Below are 23,830 nucleotides of genomic sequence, written 5' to 3' on the forward strand. Positions count from 1 at the left end.
CCCCTATACTCCACACACCTTTGCAATGCCCATCAATCCAGTCCCTGTATGATCTGTTTCTCAATAGCCAATGCTATGTTAACTTCCATTAACACCACATTCCTCCCAAACACCTACAATTGCATCTCCACATGGTCAGCATTTTCTATAACCCCAAAAGATTGCATCTTCTGTTTGCTTATTTACTTACATTACTATGTCCTCATGTATACATCCTCCTATGGCCATGTCACTGCATCACAGATACCCAAATCATTCCTCCATATTGTTCTCACTAACCATCATCCTGATCAATTTATATCCCTTTCCCACATTTATCATTCTCTTTGTTCAAGCCCTTGGCCTTTTGCATGTGCAGCAGCAATTTGAGGGAAGGTTTTGTGCAGGGTGTAGGGAAGGGAAAAGAAGGAGGAAGGCAGGGAGAAGGGAAAAGATGGATTTGGTTATAAGAGGACCATGTAATTAAGCTCTAGTAACTGGTACCCAGCCCAGACCACTCATCTCAGTAATTAAAAATAGCAATTCCTCCATTCTGAGATAACCTTTCTCATCTGATTGGCGAAAAGAGGCAGGGAGAAAGTATTCATTTACACAGCCAGAACAGACACACCCTGGGCAACACAAAGGATTCCAGCCTGCACAGATCCCAGTGTATCATTTTGCAGAAGAGCAAGTTTTTACCTGCCACACTATTTTATCCTAATGCCCTTTGAGCAATTGATTTACTAGGATTAATATATATATATATTTTTTAAAAAGACATTAAAAAAAAAAGCAGACCTTCTTGTTCCCGCATCCTTTGTTTCTGTCTTTTCATGGAAGTTCTGTCTGTCAAAACAGCTCTTGAGCTGCACAGCAGCATCACCGCTGGGGATGTACAGAGATCGTGACAGCTCATGGGATCACAACAATCCGTGTGGGCTCAGCTGTCATGGTAGACACAATAGAGAGCTGTGCGACTGCACCAAGAGAGTACTGTTGGGGCGAAATGCAGATTGCCTCTGCACAACCAGCCCCGGACATAACAACCACTATTTCATGGCCACAATGGAAAAACATGCATTCTGCACAGCAATACCAGCCTCTTCACTCTCTTGCATCAATTATAATCATGACAGCTCCAAAACAATGCAGCCTCTGAACAGACAAAGCAATCCTAAAATCTTTACGCTTCATTGGGTAGCTGGCAATCTCTGCATAAACAAGCAAGCCAGCCATTTCACAGGACAATGAACAGTCTGAAAACCATCAGTAAGGCAAACGCCCACCCCACTCATTTCTCCATCTCACCTTTCCACAGATCCTCTGCTTCCTGTCTCCTCTCCCTGCACATGCTCCGCTCTGGCAGCGCTGAGCACTCTGATTCCAGTGGGCTCCGTGCTCTCTCACCAGGATGCTGTGGGAAACACAGAGTCAATTATTATTATTTTTTTTGGTCACAGCTGCATCCCTGGCAATGCAGAGGGTCTGCGCAATCACATCTCCAATGCTCCTGCTGCTGTGACGTTGCTTCATATGAAGGAGCAAGCATGCCCACAGCACAGTCACTCCAGCTTGCAATCAGCCCCTGTGGGACCTCAGACAAGGGAGGGCATGGGAGGGAGCAGAGAAGAAGAGAAAGGGAGAGAACAAATCAGGCTGGAAGATGGAGGATTGATTCTTACAGGAACTGGGAAATCAGGAAGGTAGCATGAGGAGAAGCATAAAATCAAAGCCTATGTCATAGGACAGAGCTGAAGTATCTTATTAGGTGATGAGCTTGGGTTTCAGATGCTGCGTGACTGCAAGCTGTCTGATCTCTTTTGGCTTTGTAAATGAAAGCAAAAGGAACCAGACTGCTGTGTTTCTACAACTGATAATGGCAGCCAGAGCCTGTGGAGATAAAACACTCGTCTGCAAAGTAATGCATGGGAGAAGGAGGATGGGAAGACTTAAAACTGAAAGATCAGGAAAAATACAAGAAGCTTCTTGAAGCTTCTTTTAAATTTCTGTGGTGCATTGTCCTGGAGAGCTTCGTCAACAGCATCTACACAGTGTCCCTGAAACGCAGTCAACCCCAGAGTGAGATGCAGCCACAAGCACTTTGACCAGTGTCAAATACCTTGCAGTGACAGGATGTCTGAAATTCAAGCAGTCATGAGGAATCTCAAGCCAAAACTAGACACAAGAGAGGCCACATCCAAGAATGGAAAAAGACTCCTGTTTTAGTACTGAGTCATAAATATTCCAGTTTTCCAAGGCAACAGCAAGTATGAAGATTTCTGGATTTCATGCAGAAAACACACGCTTGCCTCCCTCTGTGCATGCCTGGGCACTTCTCTGCCATCGCTGCTCAGAGCAACAATAAAAGCCAAGCACTGAGATCTGTCAGCTCTCCACAAAGTGTTCCAGCAGATCTCCTAGCTCTCAAACACTCCCACCTTTACCATGAAACCCAGGGAGAACACAGAATCACAGAATCACAGAATCACAGAATTTCTAGGTTGGAAGAGACCTCAAGATCATCGAGTCCAACCTCTGACCTAACACTAACAGTCCTCCACTAAACCATATCCCTAAGCTCTACATCTAAACGTCTTTTAAAGACTTCCAGGGATGGTGACTCCACCACTTCCCTGGGCAGCCCGTTCCAATGCCTAACAACCCTCTCGGTAAAGAAGTTCTTCCTAACATCTAACCTAAAACTCCCCTGGCACAACTTAAGCCCATTCCCCCTCGTCCTGTCACCAGGCATGTGGGAGAACAGACCAACCCCCACCTCACTACAGCCTCCTTTAAGGTATCTGTAAAGAGCAATAAGGTCGCCCCTGAGCCTCCTCTTCTCCAGGCTGAACAAACCCAGCTCCCTTAGCCGCTCCTCGTAGGACTTGTTCTCCAGGCCCCTCACCAGCTTCGTCGCCCTTCTCTGGACTCGCTCAAGCACCTTGATGTCCTTCTTGTAGCGAGGGGCCCAAAACTGAACACAGTACTCGAGGTGCGGCCTCACCAGAGCCCAGTACGGGGGACAATCACTTCCCTAGCCCTGCTGGCCACACTGTTTCTTATGCAAGCCAGGATGTTGTTGGCCTTCTTGGCCACCTGAGCACACTGCTGGCTCATATTCAGCCGACTTTAAACCAATACTCCCAGGTCCTTCTCCACCAGGCAGCTTTCCAACCACTCATCTCCCAGCCTGTAGCTCTGCTTGGGGTTATTGCACCCTGGGTAGAGGACCCGGCACTTGGCCTTGTTGAACTTCATGCAGTTGACCTCAGCCCATCGGTCCAGCCTATCCAGATCCTCCTGCAGAGCCTTCCTACCCTCGAGCAGATCGACACACGCACCTAACTTGGTGTCATCTGCAAACTTACTGAGGGTGCACTCGATCCCCTCATCCAAATCATCGATAAAGATATTATAGAGAATTGGCCCCAGTACTGAGCCCTGGGGGACTCCACTAGTGACTGGCCTCCAACTGGATTTAACTCCATTCACCACAACTCTTTGGGCCTGGCTATCTGGCCAGTTTCTAACCCAACGAAGTGTATGCCAGTCCAAGCCAAGAGCAGCCAGTTTCTTGAGGAGAATGCTGTGGGAAATGGTGTCAAAAGCCTTGCTGAAGTCAAGGTAGACCACATCCACAGTCTTTCCCCCACAAAGAAGATATTGTATACAAAGTAAGCAAATGGACCACTATGGATAAGGGCCTTCAGCAGCTGCAGAAATTAGCTGTGCTGGAGATGCTTTAGAGTGATTTAAACAATGCCCAGGTACATAAAGACCCTGATGAAGTCCAATGCACAACGTCCATGTGGCAGAAGTTTGTACGGGCTGCACCCCCAACACATGCCAGCACACTGGCAGCAATGGGTTGGGAGGAGGGGATGGGGCCAACTGTGGACAACGTGTCCAGCAGTCTCCAGATCAAACAAGGGAGAATCCCAGAGGCAGTAGAAGGGATAGTATTACTCCTGACCCTGACGAAGAGACTTCTGCTTCACATTTGGAAGAATTAATTGATAGATACTCCGACCAGGACTAGTGGGGCCCTGCCTCTGGCCAGGCAGAGGAGAGGGACAACCGGATTTACTGGACTGTGTGGATTCGATGGCCTGGCACACCGTAACCACAGAAATATAAAGCTTTAGTGGACACAGGTGCACAGTGTACCCTAATGCTGTCAGGCCAGCAAGGGGCAGAACCCATCTCTGTCTCCGGAATGACGGGGGGATCCCAAGAGCTAACTGTATTGGAAGCTGAAGTGAGTCTAACTGGGAATGAGTGGCAAAAGCATCCCATCGTGAATGGCCCAGAGGCTCGGTGCATCCTTGGCATAGACTACCTCAAGAAAGGGTACTTCAAGGATCCAAAAGGGCTCCGGTGGGCTTTTGGATTAGCTTCTTTGAGTACAGAGAAGATTAGGCAGCTGTCTACCCTGCCTGGCCTTTCAGAAGACCCTTCCGTTGTAGGATTGCTGAGGACTGAAGAACAGCAAGTGCCAATTGCGACTACAACTAACTGTGCACCGGCGGCAATATCGCACCAACCGAGACTCCCTGATTCCTATCCATGAGTTAGGAAGAATGCATGTGCCAGGCTATAGTCAGCTTGTGAGTCCTCTATATCGAGTGACTCGAAGGAGGAACTCTTTCGAGTGGGGCCCTGAGCAACAACAGGCCTTTGAACAACTCAAACAAGAAATAGCTCGTGCAGTAGCCCTTAGGCCTGTCCGTACTGGACCAGCTGTGCAAAACATACTTTACACTGCAGCTGGGGAGCATGGGCTCACCTGGAGCATCTGGCAGAAGACCCCAGGAGAAACTCGAGGCCGACCTCTGGGGTTCTGGAGCCGGGGCTATCGAGGATCAGAAGCCAATTACACCCCAACTGAAAAGGAAATATTAACAGCATATGAGGGGATTCGAGCCGCTTCAGAAGTTGTTGGTACAGAAGCACAACTTCTCTTGGCCCCACGGCTACCTGTGTTACATTGGATGTTCAAAGGGAAAATCTCCACTACACATCATGCAACCGACGCTACGTGGAGTAAATGGGTAGCGTTAATTACACAGCGGGCTCGAATGGGGAAACCCAACCGCCCGGGAATCCTGGAAGAGATTATGGGCTGGCTAGAGGGCAGGCATTTCGGAGCACCGACAGAAGAAGTAACTTGTGCTGAAGAGGCACCACCATACAATGAGTTGCCAGAAGACAGAAAGCAGTATGTGTTGTTCACTGACGGATCCTGCCGTGTGGTAGGGAGCCATCGGAAGTGGAAAGCTGCTGTGTGGAGTCCCACACGACAAGTTGTGGAGGCCATGGAAGGGGAAGGCAAGTCGAGTCAGTATGCAGAAGTGAAAGCTATACAACTGGCCCTAAAAATTGCTGAAAGAGAAAACTGGCCGGTACTGTATCTCTACACTGATTCATGGATGGTGGCAAATGTGCTGTGGGGGTGGCTGTGACAATGGAAACAGAACAACTGGCAGCGCAGAGGTAAACCTCTATGGCCTGCTACCCTGTGGCAAGATATTGCTGCCCGGGTAGAAAACCTGGATGTAAAGGTAAGTCATGTAGATGCCCACATGCCTAAGAATCGTGTTACCGAAGAACATCAGAACAACAAAGAAGTAGATCGAGCTTCGAAAATTGAAGTAGCTCAGGTGGACCTGGACTGGGGATGTAAGGGTGAGCTGTTTGTAGCTCGATGGGCCCATGAAACATCGGGACATCTGGGGAGGGATGCCACATACAGATGGGCTCATGATCGAGGGGTGGACTTGACCATTGAGGCCATCACACAGGTTACCCATGAGTGTGAGACCTGTGCTGCAATCAAGAAAGCCATGAGGCTAAAGTCTCCCTGGAACAGGGGGAGATGGCTTGGATTTCGATATGGTGAGGCCTGGCAAATTGACTACATCGGACCACTTCCACAAACCCGCCAAGGTAAACATTACATACTGACCATGGTAGAAGCAACTACTGGGTGGCTGGAAACATATCCAGTAAACCATGCCACCGCCCGAAACACTATCTTGGGCCTGGAAAGACAAGTGCTGTGGCGACATGGTACACCAGAAAGAATTGAGTCTGACAATGGGAGTCACTTCCGAAACAATTTGGTCACTTCCTGGGCCAAGAGACATGGCATTGAATGGGTGTACCACATCCCTTATCACCCACAAGCCTCTGGGAAGGTTGAGAGGTACAATGGACTGTTAAAAACTATGCTGCGAGCATTGGGTGCTGGGACATGGAAACAATGGGACATAAATCTACCAGAGGCCACTTGGCTAGTTAACAACAGGGGGTCTGAAAGCCGTCCTGGTCCTGCTGAAACAAAACCCCTACATACTGTGGGAAAAGCTAAAGTCCCTGTAGTGCATGTGGGAAAGTGGATGGGGAAGATGGTGTGGGTTGCTCCTGCCTTGGGAAAAGGCAAACCCACTCGTGGGATTGTCTTTGCCCAAGGACCAGGGTATACCTGGTGGGTAATGCAGAAAGAATGGGGATATCAAGTGTGTGCCTCAAGGAGATTTAACACTGGGAGAAAATTAATCGGTCATCCAAGTTATGTGTTGTAGGAGGACACTGCAGAACCAACGACAGGTCAACTTCGCAAGGCAACGGGCAAGTGCAACAGTGATGTGAGCTAAGCTGGTACTGGTGTCAAGAAAACCAACTTCGCCTGCCCTGAGTGACCACTTTGACAGATGAAGCTGAAACCATCAACAGTTTTTATGAACATTTTGGGAAAAGACCTATGGAATAAAGAGAAGTACAGACATATAAATGCTTCAATGGACAGAAAACAATGGTGATGAGAACATCTATATATTAAACTGTACCTGACTGTGACACAAATGTTATGGAATAAGGGGTGGAAGTTGTGTTGGGTCTGTCTGAGCTGGAGTCACCTTTTCCCTGCAGCAGCCCACACAGTGCTGTGCTCTGCACTCGTAGCTGGAACAGCACTGATAACGCTCCAGTGTTGTGTCTATTGCTGCGTAGTGCTGGCACAGCATCAGGACTCCTTCCAAGCCCCCAAGAGCCAGCAGGCTGGGGGTGGGCAAGTGATGGGGAGGGGACATTGCCGGGGCAGCTGACCTAAACCAACCAAAGGGATATTCCATAACACCTGATGTCACACTCAGCAATAAAAGGGGGGGGGCTCTTGTGGGGGAGGGGGCTGTTCCTCCTGAACAACCACTACACATTTTGAGGCCCTGCTTCCCAGGACGTGGCCAAACATCGCTCGTTGATGGGAAGTAGAGAATAATTTTTTTTTTCTCTCTCTCTGTGCTTCCGCGCGGACTTATTGTTTCTTTTGTTTCTTTTTTCCCTCCCCATTCCCTTTCCCTTTAATTAAACCTTTCTCATCTCAAACCTTGAGTTCTCTGTGTTGTATTTTCTCCCCCTTCCTCTTTGAGGAGAGGGGGAGTGAGAGAGCGGTTGTGGTGGTGCTCAGCTGCCCACCTGAGTAAAACCACCACACCACCAAGCGCGTCATTTTGTCATAGAAGGAGATCAGGTTCGTCAAGCAGGACCTGCCTTTCATAAACCCATGCTGACTGGGCCTGATCACCTGCTTGCCCTGCAAGTGCCGCGTGGTGACTCTCAAGACAATCTGGTCCATGTGCTTCCCTGGCACTGAGGTCAAACTGACAGACCTGTAGTTCCTTGGGTCTGCCCTCCGGTCCTTCTTGTAGATGGGCGTCACGTTTGCTAGCCGTCAGTTGACTGGGACCTCCCCTGAGAGCCAGGACTGTTGATAAATGATGGTAAGCGGCTTGGCCAGCTCCTCTGCCAGTTCTCTCAGTACCCTCGGGTGGATCCCATCCGGCCCCATCGACTTGCGCACATCCAAGTGATGTAGCAGGTCGCCAACCATTTCTTCGTGGATAGTGAGGGCCACATCCTGCTCCCCATCCCCTTCCGCCAGCTCAGGGTACTGGGTATCCAGAGAACAACCGGTATTGCCGCTAAAGACTGAGGCAAAGAAGGCATTAAGCACCTCCGCCTTTTCCTCATCTTTTGTAACAACGTTTCCCCCCGCATCCAGTAAAGGCTGGAGATTCTCCTTAGTCCTCCATTTTGCGTTGATGTATTTGTAAAAAGATTTTTTGTTGTCTTTAATGGCAGTAGCCAGATTGAGCTCCAGATGAGCTTTTGCCTTTCTAATTTTGTCCCTGCACAGCCTCGCAACATCCTTATAGTTTTCCTGAGTGGCCTGCTCTCTTTTCCAAAGATTATAAACCCTCTTTTTTCTCCTAAGCTCAAGTCCACATTCCTGTTGGTTTTCATAGGCCCTTAGTGTGAGAAATTGGAAAGTTTTTTTTGTCTGGGTTTGCTGACAAAGAAATGCCCAACTCAGGATTTCGTCCAACTCTGTGTGCCATAGCATCAGGGGAAACTGAAGAAGGGAAGGGACTGGACTGCAAAGACACGGGATGCAGCAATGATGTCCCAGTCCCTGGGACTTTCTTGAGAGAGATAAGATGAAGAAACATGAGGAATGGCATAGTCTAAGTAAACTATGTCTGGGTTAGGGAGATGTAATTGCATGACTTCCGGAGGTCTTATTCTCATATGATTTCTGTTTGACTCAGAGGACCAGAAAGCCTCTAATGCAGGATTAAAAACCTAGTGCAATTTATTTAGGTAGAATACCTGAAGAAACAGAAATACGCTTCTGGAAAGACACAGTAAGCCTACAGGTGGACTGAGAGTGGAAAAGCATCCCATGCCAGCTGATCCAGTAGCTAATCCACCTGGCTATTAAAAACATACTCAAGTTTGTTTTTTTCTGAATGGAATCTGTTCAATACCAGTATGTGTCCATACACTGTGAGCAGCAGTTTTGCTCAGGATGGAAAAAGACCCACAGTGAAGGAAATGCTAGAGATAAAGGGGATCCATGTGTGGGAGGAAATCCTGACATGCTCTTTAAAATAGAAAGTAAAGATGGTAGAGGGAAAGCCTGGGCTCACACAGTACCTGTGACCTGATGCCAGTGACAAAGCAGGTCACAGGAGACTCCTGACAAACTCATCGACTTTAGACTTCATTGGACAGACCAAAATAGGGCTCAACCCTCAGGTGAGATAGACTAAAGAGATGGTGCATGATGCTCTGTGATGCTCCCCGTGTAGCTATCTCAGCACTTCGGGAATTGCTGGAAACTGTGGTGTGGTGCTCTGGCACCTCACAGAACTCTGTCAAAAAACAGACAGCAAAGAGGTGCTTAAAGATGGCAAACAAGGTCATGTGTCCCCATGCATCCCAGATGCATTCCAGCCATGGGAACAAGAGCATATCAGGGTGGAAAGAGCACTGAAAATGGAGCTCCGTAATGATAATACACAGGGCCTTGGTTCAGACCTAATAATAAACAGCAGTAATGATGACTCAGAGACCTCATATGTTGGCTGGACATGGGAGAGGAACAGGAAGGATCAGAAGAACAGAAGAGCAGGATGCCCCTGATGAAGGACTGGTTGCCCAGAGCAGGTTATTCTGCCTCACAATACTCACAATATCTGGGGAAAAAAAAAAAAAAAAAAAAAGATGCTTTTCATCTCTGATGTCTTTCCACCTCTGGACAATTCTGAAGTCTGTATTTTCAATGCACTCCATTGAATGCAACCCTTAAGAAAGCACTCCAACCTGTGCACAAACTCAGTAAGAGCGTTTCAACACACAGCAAGGAAAAGAGAAGCCCAGCTAAATGTCCAGAAGGGGAAGAGAGCAAGTGAGAGCTGGGCACACTAGATAAGACGGCCAAAGCCAAACCACAAGCAGCTGCTGTGCTCTCATTAATTCTCAGTGCAATGGCTGGAGAAAACTCTGGGTCACCATGTTCTAACAGAACCTTTCCTCCATCACTAGGAACATCTTCCAGGATTAGTATTCCCACATCAGAAGAGGTGAAGCATGGAGTGACAAGCAGCAGTTGTGACCTTTTCAGCAATTTTTGCACACCTGCTGCTTTCACAGCAATTTTCTGTATTGGCTTAAAATAAACCCAGCCCTTCAGAAAGTAATGTATTTAGAGACTGCAGAAGTATCTGGCCCTTCCTCTTCAAAGCCAAAACTAGCACAGATGTATCTAGAGATGCAAATATGGAGGCCAAGGTGCTATCGGGAGGGATTAATGACACAGTTCTGTTTCAGACACTGAAACAGAAGTGTGGTCTCCCCCACCCATGACACTGGTGCCTTCAAATCAGAGCAGATAGGCGAGCCCAAGCACTGCCCCAGGCTTGCAGCCAGGAGACATCTCAGCTCTTTTCCTCTTCCATGCAGAAGGCTCCACATATTAAACCACATCACAGCAGTGGACGCTGCAGTTCCACAGGTGTAACTTCTCCTACATCCCATATTAGACCAGCAGAGATGCATTTATATGAGCTCTAGGCTCCATACACAAGGAAGCAGTGGGATCTGCTGCTCTGGCCCACGTAGCCTGAAAACAGGAGAGAGGCTGATGCTCCAGCAGCCTGAGAGCAGGAAAATTACATACCTAGCACAGGATTTGAGCATCAACAAGTAAAACCCAGCCTGAGGGTAACAAACTGCAGCTCTCATCTCCCCAGTGGGATGGGGCAGCCTGCATAGGCCCCAGGAGTATGGCTCCCCAGCATCCCTGCAGTCTCTGCAGGGTGGTCTGGTTTTCAGTTACAGGCACCAACCAGCCCATTAAAAGGGCAGAATTTTGCAATTATATTTTGTGGTTATATGGATAACAAGGATGTCCAGAGATATAGATGTTAATTCAACATACAAAGGTAATGTGCCTTCCACAACTAAACCAATTTCCAGATCAGGATAAACATAACATAGGGCCAGAATGTCTACATATGCCATTGCTATGGCATGAGACATTGGAGGAGCAGCTAAATCTGGCCAGTGGCAGGGAGCTGGTAGCAGACTAGACAAAGCCCAGGTTAACCCCTCCTGGCATTTCCTCCTGGCATTGTGCCTCCCATTAGACACAGAAATAATGCACAGGACATGCAGGGAAAGCTCAGTAGCAAATAACCTAATTAGAAGTGCAAGTCTCACATCCTCCTGGGGAACAGCAGATCTGCTGAAGGTCAGCATCCTCTGTGGTCAGCAAGGCAGTGAGGACAGGGAAGCAGTAGGAGCCCTGCTGGCCCCCTTCTGCTGTACCAACCCAAGAGCCAGGGCTTTCTATGAAGAACCCCAAAACACTATCCCTGAACCGATGCCAGCATTTGGGCAGGGCTTGGCGTTATTTTTAACACTTGTTCATGTACTTCTTTGGATAAATCCTGGGAAAAGCTTGTTACCAAAATGGTATGCTGTGGGTATTATTTATACGCCCACTGGCAGCAGAGCAGGGTGCACTAAGGAGGGAAATCTGTAAGACTCCCCCTTCCCTCCTCAACACTTCGGAGCTGGGGATGCAGGGGGCCCTAAAACAGGTTTTGTTACTTGGGTCAGTCCTCAAGGAAAGCATCACCTGCAGAAGGCCTGATACCCTTGTCTGTCCTGTTTAGGAGACTATCCCCCATATAGGAGGGAAGACCAGGTACAAGAGGCAGGGAAAGATGAATGCTGTATGCATGCAGGGGCAGGCACACCGCAGCTGCTGTAGAAAAGAGAAAAACAAACAAAAAAGGATCAGCTGTGCCGAAACACCATCGAGGTTGGAATAAAATGCTGCTGCCCTCTCATTTTACCTATCCTGGGCTAAAACAGGCAAACCCAGCAGGGGTTTCTTGGTGAGCCCCAGTGAAGGCATATATTGGTAGGCATTAAACGCCAGTGAGGCTGGCTGGAAAACACTGCACCAGACCAAAAATACTGACTGGCCACCATCCCCAGGGACAACAGCAGCCTCAGGCTTTTCCATAGCAAAACACGTTGCCTTGAGGGACTGAAGGAAAAAAGAAGATACCCTTTTGAGACTATTCAGAGAAAGAAGGCTCTTCCTTTGTGTCCTGGTTTCAGTTAGGAGAGAGTTAATTTTCGTACTAGTAGCTGATAGAATGCTATGTTCTGGATTAGGATGAGAAGAGTGCTGATAACACCCCGATGTTTTAATTGTTGCAGAGCAATGCTTACACCAAGCCAAGGACGTCTCAGCTTCTTGCTCTGTCCTGCCAACGGGCAGGCTGGGGGTGCAGCAGGAGCTGGGAGGGGACAGACCCAGGACAGGTGACCCAAACTAGCCAAAGGGGTATTCCATACCATCTGACGTCATGCTGAACAATATATAGGGGTGGCTAGCCGGGGGAGGGGGGCCGGACTGCTCGGGGTTAGGCTGGGCATCAGTCAGCAGGTGGTGAGCATTTGCATTGTGCATCACTTGTTTTGTACACATTATTAGTAGTAGTACTATTATCATCATTATTGTTATTATTATTATTGTTATTATTATTATTGTTATTATTATTATTTTCCTGTCTTAATAAACTGTCTTTATCTCAACTCATGGGCCTCACTTTCCCATTTCTGTCCCCCATCCCAGAGAGGGAGGGGGGGAGGGTGAGGAAACGGCTGTGTGGTGTTTAGCTGCCAGCTGGGTTAAACCACGACAGTCCTTTTTGTCTATCCAGCCCTTATTTCATACCATTTATGTCATGCTCAGGTTACACTCTTTTCCATACATTCTAATTAATCACCATTTTCATCTAGGGTATATAGTAATCATGGTAGTGATAACATACAGTATTATATAATAATTAACATGATACAATTCAATTCATGGGCTATTCTCACCCAGTATTAAATACCCTTGAGGTACACATCGGACCTCTCCCTTCTTTGGCATTACCCACCAAGTGCATCGAGATCCCTGAGCAAAAGCAATCCCATGAATGGGTTTGCCTTTTCCTGAAGCAGGAGTAGCCCAGACTGTCTTCCCCAGCATGTTTCTTACATGCACTACAGGAACTTTATCCCCTTCTACGGTACATAACAGGTTTGATTGGGCAGGTCCAGCTCGGTTGGCAGTTCCCCTAGTATTGACTAACCAGGTGGCCTTTGCCAAATGCATATCCCAATGTTTGAATGTCCCAGCGCCTGTTGCTTTCAGTGTAGTCTTTAACAGTCCACTGTATCACTCAACTTTCCCGGAGGCTGGTGCATGATAGGGGATGTGATACACCCACTCGATGCCATGCTCTTTGGCCCAAGTGTCTATAAGGTTGTTTCAGAAATGAGTCCCATTGTCTGACTCAATTCTTTCTGGGGTGCCATGTCGCCATAGGACTTGTTTTTCAAGGCCCAGGATAGTGTTCCAGGCGGTGGCATGAGGCACAGGATATGTTTCCAGCCATCCGGTGGTTGCTTCCCCCATTGTAAGTACATGGCGCTTGCCGTTTTGAGGGTTTGAGGGAGTGTGATGTACTCAGTCTGCCAGGCCTCTCCATATTTATATTTCAGCCATCGTCCTCCATACCAAAGAGGCTTTGACCTTTTGGCTTGCTTGATTGCAGCACATGTTTCACAATCATGAATAACCTGTGCTATAGTGTCCATGGTCAGGTCCACCCCTCGATCACGAGCCCATCTGTATGTTGCATCTCTACCTTGATGGCCTGAGGTGTCATGGGCACATCGGGCTATAAATAATTCACCTTTATGCTGCCAATCCAGGTCCACCTGAGCTACTTCAATCTTAGCAGCCTGATCCACCTGCTGGTTGTTTTGATGTTCTTCAGTAGCCCGATTCTTGGGCACATGAGCATCTACGTGACGTACTTTCACAGCCAGGTTCTCTACCCGAGCAGCAATATCTTGCCACAATGCAGCAGCCCAGATGGGTTTGCCCCTACGCTGCCAGTTGTTTTGCTTCCATTGCTGTAACCATCCCCACAGGGCATTTGCTACCATCCATGAATCGGTGTAGAGATAGAGAACTGGCCATTTTTCTCGTTCAGCAATGTCTAAAGCCAGCTGAATGGCTTTCACTTCTGCAAACTGACTCGATTCACCTTCTCCCTCAGCAGCTTCTGCAACTCACCGTGTAGGACTCCATACAGCAGCTTTCCATCTCCGATGCTTCCCCACAATACGACACGACTCATCAGTGGACAGGGCATACATGTATTTATTCTCATTTTCTGGTAGCTTGGTGTACAGTGGGGCTTCTTCAGCACAGACCACCTCCTCCTCTGATGATATCCCAAAGTACTTGCCTTCTGGCTGGTCCATAATCACTTCCAATATTCCTGGCCGACTGGGGTTTCCTATTCGAGCCTGCTGAGTAATCAGTGCAACCCACTTGCTCCATGTAGCATCAGTTGCATGATATGTAGAGGGGACCCTTCCTTTGAACATCCAGCCTAGTACCTAGCTTGATGGCATTACAGTACATTGTGCACCAGTGTCTACTAAAGCCTTATACTTCTGTGCATCTGACGTGCCAGGCCATCGAATCCACACAGTCCAATAAACTCGATTGTCCCTTTCCTCCCCCTGGCTGGAGGCAGGGCCCCCCTAACCCTGGTCAGAATCTTCTTCGTTTCTGTGTTTGAAGGACTGTCTGCTGGAGGCTGAAGCAGCAAACTTTTCACAGAATCCCTTTTTCCCGATTGTTTTATTTTGCAACGCACGTACCCGTGAGTCTAGGGTCGCGGTAGATTTTCCATCCCATTTTCTCATGTCCTCTCCATGGTCTCGTAAGTAAAACCACAGGGTGGCACGGGGTGTGTACCCACCATATCGTCTTCCTTGTGTGGATGAACACCTACCCCTGATAGCTGAGACATTGGTTTGTACAGGTGGGGATGAAAATAATCTCTCTTCAAGTTGGTGAACCTTTTCAGAAAGTTTCTCCAAAGTGTTCTCTTTTGGTCGGTGGACACTGGTTTGTTCAGGTGAGGAGGAAGATAGATTCTCTTTAAGTTGGTGGAACTCTTCAGAAAGCTTCTCCACAGCTGAGACACAGGCCTGTAAGGAAGAGGAGACTTTCTTCGTACTGCTGAAGTTGTTTAGCCACTTCATCCACTGTGGATTCCTCATCATCTTTCCAGGCCATTATTGCCAATGAGCTGGCATATGATGATGGTGCATTCCGTACAAACTTCTGCCACATGGGTCGTGTACACCTGACTTCATCTGGATCTGTGGATGTTTGTCTGAGGTCTGGATCCTCATAAATCACTTCCCATATGGCTAATTCCCTCAGGTACTGGATTCCCTTCTCCATAGTGGTCCACTTGCCTGGTAGACATACAAGTTCTTCCTTGAAGGGATACCTTTCCCTCACAGCTGAGAGGAGACACCTCCAGAGGCTGTGAGATTGTGCTCCATCTGCAATTGCTTTGTCATTGCCAGCGTCTCTAGCAAGGGATCCCAGCCGCCTGGCTTCCCTGCCGTCTAATTCCACACAATTGGCTCCGGTGTCCCAGCACTGGAGCAGCCAGGTGACAAGCTGCTCACCTATACAGTGACCAAAATCTTTTCGCACATCTTGTAGCTCACGCTGGTATAGGTTTCGGGTAGTTACTGTTGATTTTTCGGCATCCTCATCTTCCTCCTCCTGAATCCGTGATGGCCCAGCATCGTCTCTATACCTAGATTTGGCAGAAGGCTCTCTGCGTTCTAAACAACCTGAATCTCTATACCATTTTTTCCCCTTCTCTACAGGGGCAACTTGCACTGCTACAGCTCGTTTCTCTGACCCAGCTACAGGAGTTGGATCGGCTGCAGGAGCTGGAACTGGAGCGGCTACAGGAACTGGAGCGGCTGCAGGGTCCATCATAGGGTTCAGAGTGGCCGTTGGGTCTGTCACAGGACCTAGAGTGGCCACAGGGTCTGTCACTAAGTTGGTAGTAGTATCAATTGCAGTTCAATAGGCAAGGGCTAGACCCCAGCACATTACGTCACTTTGGAACTACCAGAGTCATGACACCCTTTTTTCAAGCGTTCTACCAGTTTTTTAGGATTTTGCAGTTGTTCAGGGGTGAATTTCCAAAACACTGGAGGTGCCCACTGCTCTAGAAACCTGCCCATATCCTCCCATACTCCCTACCACTCACAACTATCCTGCCTCAGGACAGATCTCTGGATGAGATTCCTAAGTAGCTGTTTAACTTTAAACAAAACCTGAAGCGCATTCAGGAGACATAACAACAAGAACATGCTGGTCTGAGTATCCCAAGGATATTCAATATTTTGGCTAACGATTGTAACAAGCTCGGAGGATAAGAGGGTGGTGAAGGAGAAAGGAAGAGTGATCGAGTAAGAAAAAATATCTTCCCCTTTCCCCACCACAGATTGGCTCCCTGATGAAAAAAGGCAATAGGTGTAATTGCTAATAGTTTCCGAGATACGGTTTCCAAAGTATAGAGTCGACAACATTGCTGAGTACAAATACCAAGTTAGAGTCATGACCAGAAATTTCATTGTATCATAAGCCGCTGTTACACCGCACAGTACCATAATGAACTTAAACCAGGGCCCGGAGAGAATAAACAACATGACAGAGAGAGAACATACGGAAAATAATGTGCTATAATACTCAATTTGGAAATCAGGCGCAGCAGACTTGAGATTAAAGCAATCAGCATTATGACAAGCAACTATTAAGCAGGTCTAATACTTATACCAATTTTAGTTTAACACACTCTGGTCAGTTCTGTCATTATCTCAACCCTTTGGACCCTTTATTTGGCGCCAAAAAGACTGTTGTAGTTTAACCCAGCCGTTAATAGTACTACTACTACTAATGTGTACAAAATAAGTGATGCACAATGCAAGTGCTCACCACCCGCTGACCGATGCCCAGCCTAACCCCGAGCAGCCCAGCCTCCCTCCCCCGGCTAGCCACCCCTATATATTGTTCAGCATGACGTCAGATGGTATGGAATACCCCTTTGGCCACTTTGGGTCACCTGTCCTGGGTCTGTCCCCTCCCAGCTCCTGCTGCACCCCCAGCCTGCCCGTTGGCAGGACAGAGCAAGAAGCTGAGACGTCCTTGGCTTGGTGTAAGCACTGCTCTGCAACAATTAAAACATCAGTGTGTTATCAGCACTCTTCTCATCCTAATCCAGAACATAGCATTCTACCAGCTACTAGTACGAAAATTAACTCTCTCCTAACTGAAACCAGGACACTTTGTCTAATGTTATAGGGTTATTCTAGAAGAATCACTTTTGTCATGCCACTTCCATGCCTACTGAACTTCCTTGGTTTTTGTCTTTTGTGATTCTCTTCTCCCTCTGCCCTTCTCCCAAGACTTCAGTCTTGGGAGAAGGGTGCCTGAAGACTGGAGGATAGCCAATGTCACTCTGGTCTTCAAAAAGGGCAAGAAGGAGTATCTGGGAAACTACAGGCCAGTCAGTCTCACCTCTGTCCCTGGAAAGGTGTTGGAACAGCTTGTTCTGGATGCCATCTCCAAGCAATTGGAAGAGAAGAAGGTTATGAGGAGTAGTCAGCATGGATTCACCAAGGGGAAGTCGTGCTCGACCAACCTCATTGCCTTCTATGATGGCATCACCAGCTGGGTAGATCGGTGAGCAGTGGATGTCATCTACCTTGACTTTAGCAAGGCTTTCGATACTGTCTCCCATGACATCCTGATAGCAAAGATGAGAAAGTGTGGGATTAGAGGAGTGGACAGTGAGGTGGGTTGAGAACTGGCTGATTGGCCAAACTCAGAGGGTAGTGATCGGCAGCGTGGAGTCTGGCTGGAGGCCTGTGACTAGCAGTGTTCCCCAGGGGTCGGTGCTGGGTCTGGTCTTGTTCAACATCTTCATCGACGACCTTGATGAGGGAATAGTGTCTGCCCTCAGCAAGTATGCCGATGACACAAAGCTGAAAGGACTGGCTGACACGCCAGAAGGCTGTGCTGCCATTCAGCGAGACCTGGAGAGGCTGGAGAGCTGGGCAGGAAGAAACCAAATGAGGTTTAACAAGAGCAAGTGTACAGTCCTGCACCTGGGAAGGAACAACCGCATCTATCAGTGCAGGCTGGGGGACGACCTGCTGGAGAGGAGCTCTGAGGAGAAGGACCTGGGGGTCCTGGTGGACAACAGGTTGACCATGAGCCAGCAGTGTGCCTTTGTGGCCAAGAGGGCTAATGGGATCCTGGCGTGCATTAAAAGGAGCATGGCCAGCAGGTCAAGGGAGGTGATCCTCCCCCTCTACTCTGCCCTGGGTAGGCGTCACCTGGAGTACTGTGTCCAGTTCTGGGCTCCCCAGTACAAAAAAGACAGGGATCTCCTGGAAAGAGTCCAGGGTAGGGCCACAAAGATGATACGGGGCCTGGAGCATCTTCCTTATGAAGAAAGGCTGAGAGACCTGGGTCTGTTCAGCCTGGAGAAGAGAAGACTGAGAGGGGATCTCATCAATGTGTACAAATACCTGAGGTGTGGGAGACAGAGGGATTTGGCCAACCTCTTTTCAGTGGTTTGTGGGGACAGGACAAGGGGCAATGGCCACAAAATGGAGCCCAGGAAGTTCTGCACCAACATGCGAAAGAACTTCTCCACAGTGAGGGTGACGGAGCACTGGAACAGGCTGCCCAGGGAGGTTGTGGAGTCTCCTTCTCTGGAGATATTCAAGGCCTGTCTGGATGCCTACCTGGGCAACCTGGGCTCTGGAGTATCAGAGCACCATGCTGGAGCAGAAAGGGAGACAGGGCTTGATTTTGCAGTGTATAGGTAAAAACATGATGGATAAATGCATTTTCTTCCCGTGTAGCAGTATACTGTTTGGTCATCAGAGCCACAGCAGAATACATAATCAAACCAGATATGCACTATTAATTGAAGCACTCTCTCCAGCTGGGACAGGATTGGTCACACCACTTTTAGGAGAAAAACTGAAAGGGATCAGCTCCTACCGTGCCAGATACAATCTCCCCAGATGGTGGGCTCAGCTCGCTCTGGCTGGGAGTCAGGTACAGCAGCAACTGCATGAGAGCAGCAGGAGGAACACAGCACGTAGAGCCAGCAATAATCCAAAACAAACCCAGCTTGTCCCCATGCTGTCTTGGGGATCAGTGAGCCTGGCTGGGGGGGGGGTGTCTGCAGGCAGTCCCCCCTGTTGCTGCAGGATGGTGGGACATGATGACAAGGCGCTTCTTCCCGACAGGAGCTGGCTCAGGGATTCCTCCAGCTGCCAATCACCTGCCTATCCTCAGGGACAGTGGTGCCAGGGTGCTCGTCTCGCTCCCTGAGCATGTGGGCAGGAGAGACTAGTGAGGGCTGTGGGCTGCTAGCAGTGCAAGAGCCAGATTGCTAATGAAAGCCCCAGTATAAATACAGATGCACTCTGGAGAAGACTATGGCAGAAATGTGGCTCATGTTACAGAGAGCTATTTAGAGCAAGCTCAGAAAGAAGCCAGTGTGATGGGACTGTGCTGCTGACTCCACCGCCTGCCCACTCCCACAGTGGAGTGGGAGGGCAGCTGCCAGCCATGGGGACACCCAGCTCCATGCTCCCTTGCAACTCCTACAACTCCAGGCACAGCAACTGCTAGCAGGAATGCAGACCTATGCGGTTTTCCACCCTGTGCCCAACATTAGATACTCCATCCCCACACCTCCTCTGATGCATGCTGCTCCAGCAGCACATCACAGCTGGGAAGAAAAGCATTGCTCCACTGTGTGTGTGAGACCAGCTCATGGGGCAGCAGTCCACCCTCACTGTCCATCTCCCCATACACAGGGGCTCCCCAGTCACTGGGATTTACCATCTTTCTCCATTTCACTGCCTCTGGCACCTCCTGCTAGGATTCTTCTTTTCCCTTCCATTTCAGGGTAATTTATCAACTGGATTGAAACTTGGACCAGATAAGAAAGATGGGAAGGATAGGAATTAGCTCAGCAAAGAAGCAACGTGTCAAAGGGTTTTGGGGCTTTTCTTTTTTGTCCCCACAGATGGAACCAGCAGTAGAGGGGTTCAGCAGGTTTCAACTACCACCCACTAAACTAGCACTGAAAGACCTCAGCAAGAGGCTGCGAAGGAACTGTTTCAGGGTGCATACCTAAGTGGGCACAGCCTATTTTCAGTATGCCTGATGCCAGACAGGCATACAGCTCACATCAGTGACCTCTGGATGCCACCAGTGACAAAGAACAGGGAGTCCATAGAGTTTGGTAGCAACTGATGTGTATACTCTAGAGGCTCGGGAGATCCCTGAAAAAATACCATCTAGCCTCAAAAGAAAAAGGCTGAAAAAGCTGACTTAGGTCAATCACACTGGTAAATACTGTTAACCTAGCTTCAAGGAGAGCACAAGGACCCCAGTGTAACAGGTCTATGCCTTGGTGATGCCTACAAGCATGGCCCATCTAGCTAGGCATTAAGCCAGCCCCAAATGCTCCCTATTGATGAGAATGGCCTGGCTGCATTACCTGTTGTCCCCTGTTCCCAGAAAACTGGGGAAGGACAGTTGGGGTTAAAACTCCTTGTTTTGCGCCTCCTGATATCCCTTCCCCAGGCTACAGTGAGTAAGGTGCTTTGTGCTTTTCCCTTCCATGGTGCAGAGACTCTCCACCACTGCACAGCCCAGCTATGCTTGGGATGGGATACTCTTGTTGAGGGATTTTTGAAACAGCAAAAATCCCATGGCTTGCTGTAGCTGAGCAAACCAAGCTACCAGGGCAACTATGAGAAGTTCCCATGACAGTGTTCCCACATCACCCAATTGAGGAATTCAGAAAAATATTGTTACCAGCAGCTGGCTTCAAGGACAAGGTCTATATGACTGCTAATCACAAGGGGGTTGTTTTCTTGCAGGTGGGGTTGTTTTCTTCTAGTTGTTTGTCTGAGTGCTTTTGACCAATAATCTTGTGTGAAACACTGTCCGCCCCTGTTAAGTTCACTATAAAATTTAGGCTATTCGGGCAATAAAATGGAGCATGATCTGACTCTGCTGGTGTCTGTCGTGCTTTCTGCAACATATGGCGCCCGAACAGGCTGAGGCCGGGACATCGGAGCGGCGCGGGAGACCCGAGGCACGCGGCAAGCCTACCACCGCACGGAGAGAGCACTGACTGACGCTGCAGGGCTACGGCCAACTACGAGAGACAAGGACAGACCTGGCGGACGCCGGAACACCTGAGAGACGTTGAAACACTCTACACACCGACCTGAACAACGGAGCCGCGCAGGGACGCGGGAAAAGGAACCGCGGGGGGACGCGGGAAAAGGAATCGCGGAGGGACGCGGGAAACGGAGCCGCGGAAAACGCGGGAAATTGAAGTAATCGCGGGAAATTGAAGTAATCGCGGTGCGATGCGGGACATCCGAGATCGAGTTGCTACGGGAGACCAGAGGCGTCAGTGGACAACGGCAGCCGACCCTCACCGTGTGGCGAGTCGGCACAGAGCAGAGGGGCGGACATCAGGACCCTGCAGTCTGTCTGACGTAACCATGGAGGCAGCGGCAGCTGTGCTGAGCTGTGCTGCTTCTCTCTGGCATTCTTTTTATAAGAGGTTTATCTTGCAATGCAAAAAAGACTATTCGTCCCCAGATCGGTGTTATAACTATTACTAATGACGATTTAGCTCTATTGCGGGGCAGGAGTGCAGAGACGCTGATTACACTGCCAAATGACCACCGGCAGGCTCTTTCACAAACAGCTTCTAAGGTTGCAGCCGGCACTGCTTGCAGCTGTATAGCAGACGTTACACTCTCTTTCCTAACTAGTAATCATGTGTCTCATCCATTTGTGGTGAATGGTCAGTGGCAAAAAGAAAAGAGGGAGAGTAAGGGGCGACAAAGACAGAAACGGTACCAGGAGGATGCCACTGACACTAACAGCATGGGTAATAGGAGTAGTATAAGTGACACAGGTGCGGGGCACTCTGCCTGCTGCTCGCCCTCGCCAGCCTGTGCACTGCTGCCGACGGTGCTAGAGCAAAATGTGAAGACTGCTCAGATGGCAGTGATGAGAGTGCTTGTGTGAAGAAGACGTGTGCTGAATCTGACTTTGTGTGCAACAGTGGTCAGTGTGTGCCAAACAGATGGCCGTGTGATGGGGATCCGGACTGTGAAAATGGGTCTGATGAGAGTGCTGAGCTGTGTCATATGAGAACATGCCGGGTAAATGAAATCAGCTGTGGTCCTCAGTCAACCCAGTGTATCCCAGTGTCCTGGAAATGTGATGGTGAAAAAGACTGTGACAGAGATCCTGATTGCAAGGATGGAAGAGATGAAATTAACTGCCCTTCTCGGACCTGTGATTAAGGAGGTATTGGGGAGGCATTGGGGAGGCAAGGACAATCCCCAGACATGGACTGTATATCTCGAAACAAGACACTGGAACTCATGATAAGGAAGCGGCAGACGGACAGAGAAACAAACGTAAGGACTATAAATCTCAAAACTGGACATTGGAATTCATTATAAAGATACAACAAACGGAAGAATTAGCAACAACCAGCTCTTGCAATTAAGAAACCTGCCAATTCAGTAGATTCCTGACCAAAGGTGAAAAGTACACTGTGAGGAAGACTCGGGGTCTTCCTCCCAGAGACCCCTGCCCACGTCCCAAAGACCCCTGCCCACAATTCTTGGGAGGCTCTACGCAGGCGCAAGGTGCCAAAAGGCTAATTAGCATGAGAAGCGAGGGAAGGCGGGGATAGGTAATGCATATGTATAGGTGCTTGTAGAATATTGATAGATTGATTGTATAAATTCAAGACTGCTTTCCGCTTTAGGTATGCACGATAGGTGGAGAGATCCCCCGTGCATCCAGCGCTGCAATAAAGAATATACCACTTAAAGGAATTTCGGCTTTGATCTTTGAATCAATCTGGCACCCCCGATGGGACAACCTCTCTGCCAGACCGCAGGACCCGCTGGGGACAGGACTCCCTAGGGTACCCCCGGGATTTCCCGGAGGGATTCCTCGACTCACTGGATCACTGCGGAGGCAGACAAGGACCCCATCATTGTAAGTGAGTATATTCTTTATTCTGGTTTGGTTTTCTGGTAGACCGGTCATCTGGAACTGTCTGTAAGTCAGAAGGTGATCTTCTGCGAGGCAGTGTTTGGTATATACTTTGTGGTTAGCACCATAAGTATATGTTTGGGGACCTTAAGGAAAGAGCTCGCTTTAAGGTCCATCTGGAATTATGTTGTCTATTTTGGTTTTCTGACTCATGGAGTATGGTATTTAACTCTGGTTATTGTTACTGCGATTTTGGCTATTTTCCTGGTGGTGATTAAGGAGGTATTGGGGAGGCATTGGGGAGGCAAGGACAATCCCCAGACATGGACTGTATATCTCGAAACAAGACACTGAAACTCATGATAAGGAAGCGGCAGACGGACAGAGAAACAAACGTAAGGACTATAAATCTCAAAACTGGACATTGGAATTCATTATAAAGATACAACAAACGGAAGAATTGGCAACAACCAGCTCTCGCAATTAAGAAACATGCCAATTCAGCAGATTCCTGACCAAAGGTGAAAAGTACACTGTGAGGAAGACTCGGGGTCTTCCTCCCAAAGACCCCTGCCCACGTCCCAAAGACCCCTGCCCACAATTCTTGGAAGGCTCTACGCAGGCGCAAGGTGCCAAAAGGCTAATTAGCATGAGAAGCGAGGGAAGGCGGGGATAGGTAATGCATATGTATAGGTGCTTGTAGAATATTGATAGATTGATTGTATAAATTCAAGACTGCTTTCCGCTTTAGGTATGCACGATAGGTGGAGAGATCCCCCGTGCATCCAGCGCTGCAATAAAGAATATACCACTTAAAGGAATTTCGGCTTCGATCTTTTAATCAATCTGGCACCCCAGATGGGACAACCTCTCTGCCGGACCGCAGGACCCGCTGGGAACAGGACTCCCTAGGGTACCCCCGGGATTTCCCGGAGGGACTCCTCGACTCACCGGATCACTGCGGAGGCA

The 23,830-nt window shown here is 48.7% G+C and overlaps 1 protein-coding gene and 1 pseudogene across 6 annotated transcripts in view; one reads left to right on the forward strand and one right to left on the reverse strand.

The window, feature by feature from the left end:
* The window catches only part of LOC311426259 (AP-4 complex accessory subunit RUSC2-like), a 117,116-nt gene that overhangs the window by 63,829 nt on the left and 29,457 nt on the right, over window positions 1-23,830 (reverse strand). For 4 of the 5 annotated variants that reach the window (XM_084502487.1, XM_084502488.1, XM_084502484.1 and 1 more), the window contains exon 1: window positions 1,291-1,425. The gene's annotated coding sequence lies outside the window, so the exon portion shown is untranslated. Of the gene's footprint in view, window positions 1-1,290; window positions 1,426-23,830 lie in introns of those variants that run through there. The other variant, XM_084502485.1, reaches the window with a different exon arrangement.
* Window positions 1-23,830, forward strand: part of LOC311426491 (very low-density lipoprotein receptor-like) — a 34,938-nt pseudogene that overhangs the window by 2,691 nt on the left and 8,417 nt on the right. The gene's annotated exons all lie outside the window — the stretch shown is intronic.

Source organism: Aythya ferina, assembly GCF_964211825.1.
Source record: "Aythya ferina genome assembly, chromosome: W".
Lineage (NCBI taxonomy): Eukaryota > Metazoa > Chordata > Aves > Anseriformes > Anatidae > Aythya > Aythya ferina.